The sequence below is a fragment of the Lolium perenne genome, chromosome 1 (assembly GCF_019359855.2).
Source record: "Lolium perenne isolate Kyuss_39 chromosome 1, Kyuss_2.0, whole genome shotgun sequence".
In the NCBI taxonomy this organism is placed as follows: domain Eukaryota; kingdom Viridiplantae; phylum Streptophyta; class Magnoliopsida; order Poales; family Poaceae; genus Lolium; species Lolium perenne.
Window position 1 is genome coordinate 264,124,303 of NC_067244.2, and position 16,951 is coordinate 264,141,253.

The 16,951-nt window shown below is 47.2% G+C and overlaps 1 long non-coding RNA gene across 1 annotated transcript; it reads left to right on the forward strand.

Annotated features, from left to right (window-relative positions):
* Positions 1–3,059: 3,059 nt before the first annotated feature.
* LOC139835607 (uncharacterized) lies at positions 3,060–3,776 on the forward strand. Its single transcript, XR_011751208.1, has 2 exons — positions 3,060–3,234; positions 3,351–3,776. It is a non-coding gene; the product is annotated as an uncharacterized lncRNA (long non-coding RNA).
* The last annotated feature ends 13,175 nt before the right edge of the window (positions 3,777–16,951 follow it).

Sequence of the window (16,951 nt, forward strand, 5' to 3'; positions counted from 1 at the left end):
TACAGGAACGAGGATACCAAGGATAACATCGTGAACAGACGAGCCCTCTCTAAGTTCTCCAAGAACCTCAGCGGTTATAAAACCATGCTGAGGGGGATGCTTGGTGACAATGAGACTTGGGAAGAGATCCAGCGCCACTTCCCGCGGATGACGCTGGAGCAGTATAATAAATTCTTGGAAAATGAGGAGCTCGAGTACACCAAAAGACAATCGACCTGGGGGAAGGAGCTGGCGGATAAGAACATCGGTCACCACAATCTCGGTTGCCGTGGCTTCGAAGGCAAGCAGCCGGTATGGGACAAGGAGGACCAGGCCTACATAAATGCTGGCCTCGAGCCCCCTTTTGCCAAGTACAAAGACCCACTCTTCAGGGCATATCTCAGGTCCCGATACCATCGAGAATTGGCTGGGAAACGTGTCACGAAACCTGATGTGGTGGTGGGAGTTGAGTTGGTCGCCGACGCGAAGGTGATGGCACTAGAGAAAGCAGTGGTAAGCAATTTACCAGCTTATTAATTTGATACTGCTCACCAAGTCCATTACATTCTAAAATTGTTCATGTTACTTCTGGCAGTTGGCGGAACAAGTAGCCGCCGAATCAGCTGGCTCCTCATCCCAGACGTCGACTGGCAAAGTCCCGTGGGACACGCCTTTTATCAGGGGTCTGAACACCGTGAAGGCGCGGCCGCTTTTGGACAAGCCCCACCGTGTCCCCGGCGCCGGAGGAGGTCGCAAGCTTGCCGACTATGGCTTGGACGTGCCCTCAAGCACTAGGGAGTCGCGGCAGGCGCAGAAGGATAGGGAGCACGAGGCTCTTCTGAAAAAGGTGGCCGACCTGGAAACAACCATGGAGCAACGCGTCAGTGCCGAGGTTCAGCAACGAGTCAGTGCCGAGGTTCAGCAACGCGTCAGTGCCGAGGTTGCTACCAGGGTCGATGACGCGCTGGCCAACAGGGTCAATGAAATCATCCCTGATCTTGTGCTGTCGATGAAGAATTACTTCGACACCGGCGGTAAGGGACCGATGCCGATTATCAGCCTAGGCGCCAGCAACTCGGACAACCGGCCTCCAACTAGACACGCTCAATGCACACCCAACTTGGTGACTCCACCCGCCGGCAATGTCGGCGCTAGAGAGGATTCGCCGGACCTGGGGGGGCCCAGTACTAGCCCCTCAGTCACCTGCACGCCTGGCCTCGGTCCTTCAACGCGAGCCGAGCTCGACGCCCTCACGGTAATTAATTTAGTATCTCAAGCTCTACAAATTAGTTACTTTGTCGTCGCCCCTCTCTGACATACACATGTTTTCACAGGCGAACGCGACTCCTTGCACCTTGCTACTGAATGTGGACAACAAGTTGAAGGCTGTAGCGGCGGCGGTGTCATCCTGCCAACACAGCGGATTTTCCACTGCGTCAGGATGGATGATAGCTTGAGCCGGGTTCGCGTGAACCGGTCGTTACCGGGATGCCAAGACCTCCATCCTCCTTATCAACCCCCGGAAACGGAAACCCCGCTCACTCTCGGGGACCTCAAGAATCACATCCTTCTATGGCCGAAAGCCCTAATTCGGCTGAACACCGCCTCAGGTTCGGAGGCAAGCTATGGCATGGTCACTCCTCAGGATGCAACGGATGCCCCGAGCCAAGCCAAGGTCCCAGCTCCAACGACTGCTTTGACGGCAGGCAAAGGCAGGGCCAGTGCTCCACCGGCTTATGATCAATTTGAGCCCGATAGTCAGCCCGATAGTCCGCACGAGAGTCAGCACGACAAGGCGTTGGACATCGATCAAGCTCCCATTGATACGTTCATCGCCGAGCTCGACGCCGACGCGGTTTCTCCTTACAAGCCACCCGCCGGTCATATCCTAAAGAAGAAGTTGTTCCTTTCACAAGAAACGCCCGAGCAGGAGGACACTACCGCCTTCACCGCTCCGCCCCGAGTTGGGCTTACCCCGAGGACACTCCTTGGTGCGACCACGGAAGGTATGAAACAAAACGCCGCTCCAGGTTGCAGTAAGAAGAAGGGCAGGAAGCGGAAGAAGTCGGGAGATGTTGCGGCAAGCAAGATAGTGGTTAATGACAAGTTGCCGACCCCGTGGAGGAAGTTGCATCACTTAGGCGAGCCGATGCTGCCGGCACACTATGTCAACAAGTTGACGCCGGATATGAGGAGCGTGCATGATGCTATTCTAACAAAGGAGAAGCTACTTCTTAAAGATAGAAATCCATCGTACCCGATTTTGATCGCCAAGGTGCCCACTAGCTTTGGCTTTGTCAACACATACCCTGCGGACTTGATATTCATTCGGTACGAAGACATCTTCAAAGCTCTTCCACATGCAACAGCTAGACCGAAGCTTGGTCCGCCTCATATCGCTCAGCATGGCGCACGATATCGCCATGGAGAACACAACGCACATCGCTATCATGGACCCCTACTACATGACTCCAACTGTCGCCCAGACCGAACAAGCGTTTCTCGCCAACTATATCAAGAATTTCTTGGTGTTAAACAAGGATAAGAGTTGCTTTGTCATACCATATTTCCGCGAGTAAGTATTTGGTTACTAAAGTACCCTATATTACATTCTTTCATGAATTTCCTTAATAGCTGAGTATGATGGTTTATTTCCATTTTGCGCAGTTTCAAGTATTGCACCCTCCTCCTCTTTTACCCGTATCATTCCGATGTCACTTATCTCGACTCCGGGCTTGATAAGGAGAAAGACTTCACCGACCTTAAGTCTACACTTGATAAAGCCCTCAGCGGCTTCATAGCTGAGGTTGGCGTCAACAAACTCAGGCATGAGAAGAAAGTTAAGGGTTGCCATGTGTGCAACCACATAACCAAGTTCCCCTGCCTAAAGCAATCGGCGGATGACAATGGGATGGAGGCATGGTTTGCCATCCTACAGATGAGGGCGGTTGTAAGGTCTCAGAACGATCTCTTGTTGCCATCTGCTCTGCAGGGGAAGTTCGTGAACATGGCGGACACCACCGATGAAAACGTGAGAGGCGACTTCCGTGCCATCCAGTGGACCATTTGCACAATACTCTGGAGGGATGTCATCATGAATGGTGGCTTGTTCAACTATGCCTCCGCACTTTCTAATTCCGAGATAGAAGGCCGATTAGAAGATGGATGTGACGAGAGAACATTCAACACGCTCGAGGGCATCCGTCCCTTCCCGCCGAAGTAGACTTGAGTCAAAAACTTTTGTGTCCTGCAAATGTTAGTCATAAATTACATAAGTATTTTTTATGTTTGTTCTTTTGCACACCTATATGTTATATCTCTCTCTATGGATGTACTAACAACTTACATTTCTTTGTTGTGTGTTTGCATAGATGACGTACTATGTCGTCTACCACGGCAGGGTTCCTGGAGTCTACGAGGACTGGGAAGACTGTAGGAGGCAGGTCCACCGTTTCAGCGGCAACAGCTACAAGGGGTACACCACTTTGGAGGAGGCGGAAACTCGATACGCCAACTTTCGAGCGGGATAGAGGAGGGAGATGTGGAGGACCCCTTTCATCGTGATGATGCTTGCCGCCACTGTCTCTCTAGTTTATTATGTCATTGTTGTTTAGCTAGGTCATCGACACTGGACTTATATGTATTTCTGTAACATGTGCTACTTCGAGTCGTGATGTTATGGTCAACTATCTACTATCTAAACTTGTCTTATTAATGCATGCATGTTGTGAACATTTGGGACTTTCTATATAACTGTGTATCTGGCTGTATTTCTAGTAATATCTGTGTTATACTTTGATGTGTGTATTCTTGTGTATGTACTGTGTATTCTGGTCTGTATTCTGGTGTATATACATTACTTTTCGAGTTTTATTTTTTTAATCCTGTGATCAATACCACCGGCGCTCCTAAACTCTACCTCTGGCGAAATTGGAATCGCCAGCGGTGCAGCCAATTACCCCCGGCGAATTGGTAAGACGCCGGTGCTAAGCTAGTACCGCCGGCGATTTGAGAAAAGCGCCGGGGATAATGACACTTACCACCGGCGATTTGGAAAACGCCGGCGGTAAGGGGTTACCACCGGCGAGGTGGTCGCCGGCGAACATGAAAACGCCGGCGGTAAGGGTTTCTGGGGCGCCGGCGGTAGTACATTTCCTAGTAGTGATGCACTAGCCAACGCAACCAAAAATCCGAACTAATGGAAAGGGCTAGGCAATCCACTCATGAATGTCAACACCCCTCCTCACGTGTGACCGAAAGAAGAGAAGAGGTCAACACAAGGAGACTCAGAGGTATAGCTCAAGAGGCATATATGTGGACTCCGATGAGGGCAATGGAGGGGGGCAACAATTTTTAAGATAAATTGTGAAAGCCAGGACTCGAACTCGAGACCCTGGGTTCTGATACCATGTCAAGCTTCATGCACTAGCCAACGCAACCAAAAGTCCGAACTAATGGAAAGGGCTAGGCAATCCACTTATACACTTCAACATCCCCCCTCACATGTGACCACAATCCACTAATAGTATCATCATGTTCGCCACAATGCATCATTAAAGAGAGCAGTATACTATTATAGACCAGCTCTCTCTACAGGACATTCTTAAGACAACTTAATACAACTGTGATTCATATTGTTGCTCCAGCGATGGGTGATAACCTGAACACCATATAACCTTCTCACAACAATTGTAACCAAATATGAGCACCTGCAATGATTTGGTGTCAAGCTTCTTGAAGGTCAAGAGGTATCCTACCTACAAGTCATGTGCTTTCACAAACTCTGGCCATCCTGCGTCCATTAAAACATTGCCATATTGTTGCTTCAGATCCACAATCTAGGTGCATGAAGTGGACATCTTCAGGTTGATGGACTCTGGACACCCACCGTAAAACCAGGGTAGAACACGACTGGGGATGGTAATCACTTCTAACTCCGATGTACATAGTACCTTGCAGAAGTTGTCAGGGGTATTCTCCTCATCGATGCGCCTAAACACCTTGCACACTGGGGCTGGCTCTACAGATGTCTCCTTCCATGATAAGCTCTCTCCAAGCTTGAACTTCTTGTTTGAACACTGCAAAAAAGAGGCCTCAATTAGATAATGCATGTAGCTTCTGACCGTAATTCAAAGAAAATGCATAATCAAAGGTACCTAGCTAAGTCAGCGGATCATTGTTTTTATCAAACACACAGTCTGAACAATAAGCTTCTGAATCTAGCTAGGCTGTTTTTTACAACCTTGTATCACCAAATTATTCGGCATAGTGTATCAGTGTATCGCAGAAGCCAAATCGTTATAAATAGTAGCTATAAGAATAGAAATCAAGCTAGCATGAGCCATGCATGCTTGCTGGCTAGGTCTAGCATCAAAGTAATGCATGTGCAGTTCATCATCCGCTAGTACAGATTGACCAAGCAAACAAAAAAATCAGCATCGGCCTAAAGATTCCACAAGCTAGACATGCATGCTCGGTGTCCTCATATGTGATCATCGACCGTGGAGACCAATATCATATTTGAACGATTATTACTGCACACATTAGATCTAGTCCTAACCTAGCTAGCATGCGTGCATGTGTAACCCGAGTCTTTACCAGAGGATTAATATATACACTAGATGAGAGAAATACTCTATATCAAACAATGCTAAGCAACCGGCAATACAGCTTAGATATAATAAAGATGTGAGCGGAAACTCTAGTGATTCGGGGGAAACATACCACCATTGCAGCCACGGACCGAGAGAATTGGGGATACCGCGCCATCTTAGTGGAGTTTTTAGATGCGACGTCGCCGCATCCATAGAGGACGGAGTCCAAGCCGCGTAGTCCGAGCGGTGGTGGACGTCGGTGGTGTAGGGAGAGGACTCATGGGAGATGGAGGGCGAGGGATCTGGGGAGATCTGAACATGAGGGGTCTGTGAGAAACTGAAAATGATACATCAGCAAGGGAATAAATGCGCGTGTCTTGGAGGAACGAAGTCAGGTACGCAGGAATCCACACAGAAAACTTCACCCGGCGGGTCATTGGGCTTTATCAGTATCTAGTGGGTTCGGACCAACATACTAGTGAGACATGTCATGTGGGTTATGATCCATTCAGTGTGCACACAGAAATTGCATTCAGAGCTCAGGGCCTCATGCTACGTCGTACTATATAGTATATCCATTTCTTTTGGTAAAATGAAAACGATACTCCATCTGATCCTCATTACTTGATGCTAAAATGGATGTCTCTACAACTAAAATGTGTCTAGATACATCTATATGAGAGCATCTATGTTTGTACTGTGTATCTCAAGAAAACGTAATACGGATCGGAGGGAGCATTAAGAGGTGTCAAAAAAATCTGCAAACAAACATGTATGTAAGCAATTGTGTATAAACCAGTGCGTAAAATACCTTTATATCTCGACCATGTAACAATTAATATGAGAAGTTTTTTGGGGTTTGACCATCTGCACTTGTGTTCGCTACAATCAGATAAAAAAATTGGTCACTTTTTGCACTTTCTAAAATACAATGTATTTTTCCCTGAGATTTTACAAGCTCGTACAAAATAGCATTGATTACATCTGGGATATATCACATTTACACTTAAAAATCTATGAATATTTCAAAATGTTGAGCTCCATGTAGCTAGGTATAATACAAATCATCAGATCGCACGTTGAAACTACCGCAGCATATCACAGTAAATTAAAGTAAAATAAAACAAATCTAACATATACTATATTAGCTAATTAACAAAGTCTCATCACAGTGTATCTGATCCCCAGTTCAGCTTAATACAAAAACCAAGTTCAGCTTGAACATCAGCAGGGCACTACCATAGGTCCAAAAGCAGCATCTAGTTAATTCAATAAAATGTTGAGGTGTTGCTGATCCCCTCTTCCTAAAAACACTGCAGATCATGCATGCAACTAAGGGTGATCAACACAAAATATTATCCTCTGGGTGGAGGTGTTACAGTCGTAGATCAACACATTCATCAAGGAAGTGTCTTTTGCCTCGAAGACGGGATGGTCATCGAGCTGCAGTTCATGCGCCTCTGCAAACCCGAACCAACCATCCTTCAAGACCAGTTCACCCTGGTACTCATCGATGTGCACATACTAGGCGCAGCCTACGCTGGTCTTGAGCATGATAGGCCTGGAAAGAATCCCTTTCAGACATTGCTTGAATTTTCTGGGGATGACCAACATATACATGTCATCATTGCCATCCAGTTGCACATAGAAGCGCGAGGGCTAAGGAGGGTCCGCCGAGTGACCAACCCGTTTAGGGCGGCCTTTCCCTCACCCTTTCAATCTACAACGTTAAATTGCTGCATCACGTCTGCCCATCACCTTTGGCTTTTTGGCTAGTGAATTTTTTAAATTCTGAACACGGGGGGGGGGGGGGGGTGGAGGACATGTACAATCGACAGTCCTAAGAGCATCTCTAGTGGAGCCTGTAAATAGGCAAACTGTAAAACGCGAGTTCAGGCCACTGAACTCGTGTTTACAGGTCAAAAAAATTGCCGGCGCAGATCAGAACCCGTAAAGTCAAACTGTAAAAAAGCATATTCCACTAGACCCACATCTCAGACCTCTTCCTTTCCCTCTTCTTCTTCTTCCTTGCTCCACCAGGCATAGTCCGGCCATGCTCCCGCCCGCGCCGCCCCGCTTCGGCCGTGCTCCCGCCCTACCCCGGCCCCGCCCGCGCCGCCCCTCCCCCAGCCCCCGCCCGCTCTGCCACGTCAAAGCTCCGCGCCGTCCCAGCTCCACCCCGTCGCGCCCGGCCCCGCCCTAGCCTCGCCGCCCAACCCCGGCTCTGCCCCGCCACGGCCCTGCCCGCGCCGCCCCTCCTCGGCACCGGCCTCACCCTCGCCGCCCCTCCCCCGGCCGCGCCTGCGCTGCCCCGGCCCGGCGTCCTCCGCTCCGCCTCGCAGCGAGCTTGACGCTGCCCCATGCGAGCTCACGCTGCCCAATATCTCGCGCCGCCCTGTGCCGCTCCACGCCGCAGCGAGCTCACCCCATCCTGCTCCGTCCCACCCCGTCGGGAGCTCGCCGGAATTTGGATGGATTCCGGCGAATTTAGTTGGATTCCGGCGACTGTACCGGCGGAAGCAGTTACTTCGTTCTGAAATTTCAGCGCGCCAAGAGTAGAGGTTCATGTTCAGTTTGCTCCTTCAGCCCCTACAAATACAGGTCGAGTTGGGTTTTCGGTCTCGGCCTGAAAAAATAAATTCGGTTTTGCCTCGTTTACGGTAACTGATCTGCGCCGTTTTTCAACCCGAACCCGTAAACTGGCGGTTATTTTTCGGTTTTGCCCCTTTTACTGGCTTTGTTAGAGATGCTCTAAGACGTAGTTGCTCATTGACGCTGGAGCGAGTTTGCTTCTGCATCTAGTTAAGCACGGTATATATCAATCAACAGCATATAAATCAGAATGTAGCATACATGGAGAAAATGCATCTAGCTATCTCTTTAGTTAGTTTGCACAAAATCTAGCAGCAATAAGACAATTTGATTTTACAGGCTAAGCAAGCTTTCAGACTTTCTGAAACAGGTAACATGGAGCATATATTTGTATGTTCAGACTACGAAACCCTGCTCTGTGATGGATACTATTACTTAACATTTTTTTGCCAGGACTATTACTTAACATCTACTGTTTCCTGTCATTAAAAAACATTGCAGAAGAATACTACGGTTTTTCGTCATTAAAGAAAAAAGAACTTGTTTAAGACCCAAACTATCATTGACTACTTACACCTGCATCCTAGTGAGTTCAGGACAACTTACATCCACTTTTGGTGGTGCCGCCACCGGAAAAGACCGTGCCGTGGGAGTTGGGGTCGGCGCAGCCAGAGAAGCTGGTGCCTGATGTCTACACACACTCCTATTCATGCAGACAGTGTTGGGCCTCCAAGAGCAGAGGTTTGTAGAACAGCAGCAAGTTTCCCTTAAGTGAATTACCCAAGGTTTATCGAACTCAGGGAGGTAGAGGTCAAAGATATCCCTCTCAAGCGATACACTTGTCAAATGTATAGGTGCACTAGTTCGGCGAAGAGATAGTAAAACACATGTGGTATGGATGAATATGAGCGATAATATAAATATGCAACAAGTGAAAGGATCGTATGCCGCACCTAGAGGGGGGGGGGTGAATAGGTGCTAACCAATTTTTAGTTTTTTTCAATTTAGGCTTGACACAAAGGTAAATTCTCTAGATATGCAACTATGTGAATTTACCTATATGACAAGGTCAACGACTAAGCAAGATATAGCAATGCAATATAGAGGAGATAAAGGATAGAGGTAACCGAGAGTGGAGCACACGGAGACACGGAGTTGATTCCCGTAGTTCCCTTCCTTTGCAAGAAGGTACGTCTATGTTTGGAGGAGTGTGGTCGCTACGAAAGCCAGACCAACAGTCACGAAGACTTCACTCAGGTCTCCTGTGAGCAACGTCACGAAGGCCTAGCCCACTTCCACTAAGGGATTTCCTTGAGGCGGAAATCGGGCCTTTACAAAGTTCTTGGGGCACACATCCACAACCAAATTGGAGGCTCCCAAATCTGTAACAACACAACAATCAACAACAATACATCAACAACAAACAACTAGGGATCCAAAGAGGAACACTAGCAAAGGGGCCCTCAAGCATATGAGGGGGAAATGTAAATCTCTTCGGTGAGGATGTAGATCGGTGTCTTCTCCTTCGAATCTCCAAAGATCAAGAGCTTTGGTTGGGTGAGGGAGGAGATCTTGCAAATCTTGTGTTCTTGAGGTGGATCTAATGGTGGTGAGGCTTGGCAGATTTTTGGTCAATGATTGAGCAAGGAGGAAGGTAGAAGAAGGAGGGTATAAATACCCCCTCCAAAAATCCAGCCGTTGGAGTCTTCGAGGGGCCGGATAATCCGGCCTAAGTTGGGGCCGGATAATCCGTCCCCCACCAAAAATCCGGCCCAGTGAAAAATCCGGGCAAATGTCCGGCCCATGTCCAGGGCCTTACTGAGCCGCGTCGCCTCTGGTCCTTACCCATTTGGGGGGGGGGGCGGATATTTCGAAAATATCCGGCCAGGATTATCCGGCCTAGGGGAATTTCCGGCCAAAAGTCCGGCCAATAATCCGGCCCTTCTACTGAGCCACATTGCCTCGAGTCCTTAGCCAAAAATTGGGGGTCGGATATTTTGCAAATATCCGGCCCGGATTATCCGGTCTGGTGAATCTGTTTCAGCTTTATTTTGACTCATTTTTCCACACAAGTCACTCATATACAAGTATCTATATAAATCCTGCACCACTTCATCAAACATTAGTGTATCACATATATTGACATCAAACACACAAAACATATTGTGAGAGATGTTCTTTCAATCTCCCCCTTTTTGGTGTTTGATGACAATACACGGATTTGCAAGGAAAGCACTATAGAGAACAAGCATGTTGGCAAAAACATAGAGGCACTCCCCGTACATGTGTGCATACAAGTAATTTGCATTTGAATACAAATACACAACACATAGGTGTGAGGTGCCTCAACACAAGAGATATCCAACATGAGCTCAAAACAAGAGACATAGACATATATGAAGTTGAGACAAGGTGATAGAGATCATACCCATATGGAGATATATAATGCCGGATATATAACATCACACACCATATAATAAACCTTGGTCTCAACACATAGAAATCCGAAATCCTTAACATGATGTCTCACAACCACATATAGCACATAGTTTTAAACGAGCAAACCAACAAGCCAAATAGTTCAAATAAACGACATAAAGGACACAAGCAATAAAGGAATGATAAACGCATATGCTTGTGCCCAAACCACCATGCAAATCCCCGAGAAGACCTACTAGAACACTTCTCCCCATTTGGCATCAAGACGCCAAAAGGGGAAAAGCGCGATGCTACTCGCCCCATGAAGATCACTCGGAGCCCTCTTCGTCTTCGGTCTGGTACTCTTGTTCCTCTTCCTCTTCCTCTTCAGTGTCAGCGGCAGGAGGAGAGCTGCGAGTGCAGTTGGCCCTCTGAATGCAGTCCTCAAGATCATTCCACGGTACCTGTGAAGAGTGCCACCCACTGTAACCTGGGTGAACTGGAGGCTGAGGCGGAGGTCCTTGCTCACCACTGAGCTTGTGAAGAATGACCGCCTGAGTATGCTGAATCTCAGAACGCTCTCGGCTGGCCGCATAGTTCTCCTTATGAATCTCAATATTCATGCACAGAATGTGGCGCTGAAACCAAGTAAGCTTCTTTACATGCTTCTTCATGGCAGGAAGATCAGCATGACGAGCAGGGGCAAAGCCACTAGAGCGGGCATCTCCCATAAAGGAGTCATGAGCCGGGGCAGCATGGGGAACTGGCTTCTTCTTGTATGCCTTCTTGACAGAGTGCTTCTCCCTTGGGAACCGACTCAAGTCTTCATCCATAGCCACAGAGTTGTTGATGAGGAGCTGGATATAAGGTGCATATGGCATGGTGGTCCGGGAGACCACAACATCATGAATCTCGTTAAAGATGAAGTCCATGACATCAAGAGAGAAGTCTTGGTCCTCATTACTATCACGTGCACACTTAAGGCTGAGGTGCAAAAGATCCACAAGGGCTCCACGGAGTGCATCATTGTTGCCACCACTTGGAGCAATGGTGGCTCGAAGGAAACGGAGCACTTGACTGTAGATGGGAAGAAGCCCCTTGGTAGTACCAACCACCCCAGACGAGTCATAGAGATCAAACATCACATTTGTATCCGTCTTCTGAGGACCATGGAGGCGAAGGCCACCTTCAGTTGGAAGTCCAAGAATAGAAACAAACCGGCACAAGTTTGACACACAATGAGTGGAGCCAGACATCCATTCAATAGTGTGCTCATCATCTTTCTTGAAGGCCAGAGTAGCATAGAATTGCTTAATCAACTCTGGACTATAGTCACACTGAATCTTCATTAGTTCCTGCAGACCCATCCTACCAGTTACCCAGATGGCATCCTCAAAATGATCATTGACAGCCAGATCATCCACATTGATTGCTTACATGGGTCGCACTTTCCTCATGGGCTCATAAATATCCTTGTAGATGAACTCCTGCTCCAAGCACCAGAAGCGCCTGCCCACTATCTCCTCATCCGTTGCAAGGTCTTCATACCAGTTCTTCATACGGATTGCTGCATAAGAGATAATGTCCATTGACTTGTAGTTCACCCTAGGTTCCTTGTTCTTCCGCCTTGAAGCGGTGGACTTGCGAGGCGCATTCGGTGCAAACTCATCACTCGACCGGTCATGCCTTGAGCGTCTCCGAGTACCCCGAGAACCACTACCTGTGAGAAGCAAAGATGGATAGCAAAGAGAAGATAATGCTAATAAGTCATGTAAGATACAGTAAAGTACTCTAGAAACATATTATAAGTCGGTAGAAGTCTAGACATGATAGATTGAATCAATACTGCAGCAGCGATGAAGCTCCAGGCCGGATAATCCGGTGTCCCCGAGGGGCGGATAATCCGGCCAGGACGCATAATCCAGCTAGCGCGGGGGCCGGATAATCCGGCCCTACGGATCTTGCAGAAATCGCAATCAAAAACTTGTCTACGACCAGATCGGCCTTATAGCATGCAAGAGGAGTATTCTACACAAGATTTGGAACAACTAGACAACATCTCCACCAAGAAAATAGCACATATAAAACACAACACCTAGGGTTAGGGATTGTGAGCCATACCCCCATCCATTGGAGGAGCCGCTTGGAGAAGATGATAGCTAGGGAGGAGGAGCACCCGATCCACCAAAAAACTCCAAGAGGGAGCGGACGGGGCGGCTCCGGCGAGGAGGAGGAGCTCCGGCGACCTTGAGAGGAGAGAGAGGCGCGTGGGGGCTGGTTGTGAACCGTTTGCCCCCGCGGCCTCGTCCTCAACCCTTTCAAGACCTGCCCAAGCTAGATAATCCGGCCCTAGTTTAGGGCGGATAATCCGGCCGGGCCGGATTTTCCGGGTTGCCCAGGGGCCGGATTATCCGGTTTTCTGGAAAATTCCAGAACACCGGAAATCCTGCCTATCTTTTGTTGGTTATTTGCATAAGCCCATATGTGGTGTAATGAAGTATCACAACACATATAAGATGCATATTGACCAATAAGATGGGGCGAACTAGAATATCCGACCGAAATTCCTCAAACTCCAAGTTTTTACCAAAACATGACATATGAGAAAGATGGAAATGGCTTATAGATGAGTGTAGGCTTGGGTTTAGAAAGCTCAAACTGTTAATGATACGTGATCACTCAAGTTTGCAAGATACAAGCAAATAAGGCCAAACTAGAGTGATTTCCCATAAGAACAAGGAGTTGTCAAATAAAACATGAAGATCCAAATAACTCCAACTCTTCACAAAGAAGAGTGTGGTGGCCTAGGCCACCATATATGAGTGTTTATGGCATGGCACCGCGAAGATATATCTTGGGCCCAAACCACTACTCATCATTGAAGCTCACATGACAACATATGATATAAAGAGAATGATTTGTTAATGTTGGCATTATGGGGGGAGGGATAGCTCAATATTTTAAACCGCACTCCCCCTATTTCCATGCCCACATCTAAACCAAATAAAGTTTTGAGATAGAGGTTTGTTTGCAAGATGGTCAAGCTATACTCCTTGAATCAATGATATTTAGCTCATTCCTCAAATAGCAAAACCTTGCTTCATCAAGAGGCTTCGTGAATATATCGGCACGTTGATCTTTGGTAGGAACATAGATAAGCTCAATATCACCACAGGCAACATGATCCCTAATGAAATGATTCCGGATCTCAATGTGCTTCGTTCTTGAATGTTGCACCGGATTATAGGCAATCTTGATGGCACTTTCATTGTCACATAATAGAGGCACTTTGTCACAAATGACACCGTATTCCTTTAAAGTTTGCCTCATCCATAACAAATTGAGTGCATCCACTTGCGGCGGTAACATATTCGGCTTCGGCGGTGGAGAGAGATATACAATTTTGCTTCTTAGAAGACAAACACACCAAGGACCTACCAAGAAATTGGCAAGCCCCGGAAGTTGATTTCCTATCATCCTTGCCCCCCGCACAATCCGCATCGGTGTATCCATTGAGAATAAAACTTGAGCCTTTGGGGTACCAGATACCATATCAACCAAATACCGAAATATTCTATTGAGGGCCATCATGTGACTCTCTTTAGGAGAAGTTTGATACCTTGCACACACACCAACACTCAACACTATGTCCGGTCTAGATGCACAAAGGTAAAGCAAGGATCCAATCATGGAGCGATATACCTTTTGATCCACCTCTTTACCATTGGGATCAAGTGCAAGATGACATTTAGTAACCATAAGAGTGGCTACACCCTTCAACTCGGTCATCTTGAACCTCTTGAGCATGTCTTGGAGATATTTTGCTTGATTGATGAAGGTCCTGATACGTCTCAAACGTATCTATGATTTCTTATGTTCCATGCTAGTTATATGACAATACTCACATGTTTTATATACACTTTATATCATTTTTATGCATTTTCCGGCACTAACCTATTAACAAGATGCTGAAGCGCCAGTTCCTGTTTTCTGCTGTTTTTGGTTTCAGAAATCCTACACAGGAAATATTCTCGGAATTGGACGAAACAAAAGCCGAACTTCCTATTTTCCTCGGAGGGTTCCAGAACACCGAAGGAGAGACGGAGAGGGCCCACGAGGTGGCCACACCACGTGGCGGCGCGGCCAGGCAGGGGGGCGCGCCGCCCTATGGGGTGGGCCCCTCGGGCGCCTCCCGACTCTGCCCCTTCGCCTATAAATTCCCTCCGTCGCGAAATCCCTATTACCGAGAGCCACGATACGAGAAAAGTTCCAGAGACGCCACTGATGGCGTGTAATTCACACGTTCGTTGGGAACCCCAAGAGGAAGGTATGATGCGCACAGCAGCAAGTTTTCCCTCAGAAAGAAACCAAGGTTTATCGAACCAGGAGGAGCCAAGAAGCACGTTGAAGGTTGATGGCGGCGGGATGTAGTGCGGCGCAACACCAGGGATTCCGGCGCCAACGTGGAACCTGCACAACACAACCAAAGTACTTTGCCCCAACGAAACAGTGAGGTTGTCAATCTCACCGGCTTGCTGTAACAAAGGATTAACCGTATTGTGTGGAAGATGATTGTTTGCAGAAAACAGTAGAACAGTATTGCAGTAGATTGTATTTCAGTAAAGAGAATTGGACCGGGGTCCACAGTTCACTAGAGGTGTCTCTCCCATAAGACAAACAGCATGTTGGGTGAACAAATTACAGTTGGGCAATTGACAAATAAAGAGAGCATGACCATGCACATACATATCATGATGAGTATAGTGAGATTTAATTGGGCATTACGACAAAGTACATAGACCGCCATCCAACTGCATCTATGCCTAAAAAGTCCACCTTCAGGTTATCATCCGAACCCCCTCCAGTATTAAGTTGCTAACAACAGACAATTGCATTAAGTATTGCGCGTAATGTAATCAATAACTACATCCTTAGACATAGCATCAATGTTTTATCCCTAGTGGCAACAGCTGATCCATAACCTTAGTGGTTCTTGTCACTCCTCCAGATTCACGGAGGCATGAACCCACTATCGAGCATAAATACTCCCTCTTGGAGTTACTAGCATCAACTTGGCCAGAGCATCTACTAATAACGGAGAGCATGCAAGATCATAAACAACACATAGACATAGCTTTGATAATCAACATAACAAGTATTCTCTATTCATCGGATCCCAACAAACGCAACATATAGAATTACAGATAGATGATCTTGATCATGTTAGGCAGCTCACAAGATCCGACAATGATAGCACAATGGGGAGAAGACAACCATCTAGCTACAGCTATGGACCCATAGTCCAGGGGTAGACTACTCACACATCACTCCGGAGGCGACCATGGCGGTGTAGAGTCCTCCGGGAGATGAATCCCCTCTCCGGCAGGGTGCCGGAGGCGATCTCTGGATCCCCGAGATGGGATCGGCGGTGGCGGCGTCTCGAAGGTTTTCCGTATCGTGGCTCTCGGTACTGGGGGTTTCGTCACGGAGGCTTTAAGTAGGCGGAAGGGCAAGTCAAGAGGGGGCACAGGGGCCCCAGATGACAGGGCGGCGCGGCCAAGGGGGGGCCGCGCCGCCCTAGGGTTTGGGCTCCCTGTGGCCCCACTTCGTTGACTCTTCGGTCTTCTGGAAGCTTCGTGGCAAAATAGGACCCTGGGCGTTGATTTCGTCCAATTCCGAGAATATTTCGTTACTAGGATTTCTGAAACCAAAAACAACAGAAAACAGCAACTGGCACTTCGGCATCTTGTTAATAGGTTAGTTCCAGAAAATGCACGAATATGACATAAAGTGTGCATAAAACATGTAGATAACATCAATAATGTGGCATGGAACATAAGAAATTATCGATACGTCGGAGACGTATCAGCATCCCCAAGCTTAGTTCTGCTCGTCCCGAGCAGGTAAAACGATAACACAGATAATTTCTGGAGTGACATGCCATCATAATCTTGATCATACTATTTGTAAAGCATATGTAGTGAATGCAGCGATCAAAACAATGTATATGACATGAGTAAACAAGTGAATCATATAGCAAATACTTTTCATGAATAGCACTTCAAGACAAGCATCAATAAGTCTTGCATAAGAGTTAACTCATAAAGCAATAATTCAAAGTAAAAGCATTGAAGCAACACAAAAGAAGATTAAGTTTCAGCGGTTGCTTTCAACTTGTAACATGTATATCTCATGGATATTGTCAACATAGAGTAATATAATAAATGCAATAAGCAAGTATGTAGGAATCAATGCACAGTTCACACAAGTGTTTGCTTCTTGAGGTGGAGAGAGATAGGTGAACTGACTCAACATTGAAAGTAAAAGAATGGTACTTCATAGAGGAAAAGCATCGATTGCTATATTTG